Genomic DNA, 1,643 nt, shown 5'->3' with positions numbered 1-1,643 from the left:
ATTTCTTTGCTGATTTTCTGTCTGGTTGATCTGTCCCTTGGTGTCAGTGGTGTATTAAGGTCTCCTGTTACAATTGTGTTACTTATAATTTGATTTTTCATTTCTGTTAATACTTGTTTTATATAACTGGGTGCTCTGGAATTTGGTGCATATATATTTAAGATAGTTATCTCTTCCTCTTGAAGTTTTCCCCTAACAGGTATGTAGTGACCTTAAAAATATGGAACACTTCATGAATCTGCATGTCATCCTTGTGCAGGGGCCATTCTAACCTTCTCTGTATCATTCCAATTTTAGAATATGTGCTACAGAAGCGAGCACAAAAGATGTGGTATTTTTATACAATGGAGTACTACTCAGCCATAAAGAATGATCACATTTATGTATTTATAAATAAATGGGTGCAGCTTGAGACCATACTCATAAGCGAAATAAATCAAACTCACATGTGTAAATGCCATATAGTCTCCCTAGTGTAAGAAATGGTAAGAGTACATAAGAGTTTAAGGTAATCATGATTCCTCATTACATTGCTTTGAAACCTTATAATGTTGGCATTCATTAGTTGGAAAGGTTTTACCCTGGTTTGTTTGATTTTATTATCTGTGATGGTATCAACAGCTATTTTAAAGAAAACAAGACATTATAATAGCTAGTGATGATTTAATATTATCTTGTTTTGAAATCCCACCAAGCTTTTGTTCTTCTGTCTCCATTGGTTTTATCATGTTATATCTTAATGGATTTTATTATATGTGATAGTATAAGCAAACATTTTTATAGACAAGGAGATAATATAGAAACCATTGTTCATTTTCTGTTAGTTGGTTCTGAATACCCTGTAATATTTTCATTCTCTTAAATGGTTTTACACTGTGTTTTTATGTTTGATACTATAGTATATGAAGGTATACTCAAATATTTCAAGGAAAGAGACACTATGGTAGCTACTGTTATGTCAGGTTGTCTTGTGGTGAAACACTAGGTTGCTTAAATTGTTCTGTTCTGACCTGTGTGGTTATGTCCTCTTTTATTTTAATTTTTTTTAAAAAAGGATAGCTATGCTTTTGTTCTTCTGTTTCCTTTGGTTGTATCATGTTATATCTTATTGGATATTATTATGTGTGGTAGTATAAACAAATTTTCTATGTAAAATGAGATAATATAGTAGCCATTGTTCATTCTCTGTTATTTGGTTCTGAAAGCCCTGTAATGCTTTCATTCTCTTGAATGGTTTTATACTGTTTTGTTATGTTTGATACTATCGTATATCAAGTTATGTTCAACTATTTTAAAGAAAGAGACATTATGATAGTTATTGTTAATATTGGTTTGTCTTGTAGTAAAATCTGTGTTGCTTGCAAAAAAAAAAAAAAAGAAGAAGAAGAAGATGCAGACACAGCCGCAAAACACTCAGCCATCTAATTATTGACAAAGGGGCCAAACATGTTCACTGGAAGAAAGACAGCCTCTTTAATAAATGGTGCTGGGAAAATTGACTTTCTACGTGCCAAAGAGTAAAATTAGATCTATATCTATCACTATGTAGTAAACCAAGATGAAATCGGACCAAACATCTAAGTATTAAATCAGAACCACCAAAACTATTAGAAGAGAAGATATGCAGAAATCCTGAAGACATA

At 31.8% G+C, this 1,643-nt stretch overlaps 1 non-coding gene across 1 annotated transcript; it reads right to left on the bottom strand.

Moving 5' to 3' along the window:
* Window positions 1–214: 214 nt before the first annotated feature.
* Window positions 215–321, bottom strand: LOC111758336 (U6 spliceosomal RNA). The gene has a single exon (XR_002792526.1). It is a non-coding gene; the product is annotated as a U6 spliceosomal RNA (small nuclear RNA).
* Window positions 322–1,643: the final 1,322 nt, after the last annotated feature.

Source organism: Cavia porcellus, unplaced genomic scaffold (genome assembly GCF_034190915.1).
Source record: "Cavia porcellus strain 051 isolate PalLab524CR breed Dunkin Hartley unplaced genomic scaffold, mCavPor4.1 scaffold_29, whole genome shotgun sequence".
Classification (NCBI taxonomy): domain Eukaryota; kingdom Metazoa; phylum Chordata; class Mammalia; order Rodentia; family Caviidae; genus Cavia; species Cavia porcellus.
Note: the sequence above shows the minus strand (reverse complement) of the source record. Positions and strands in the feature narration are given on the sequence as shown.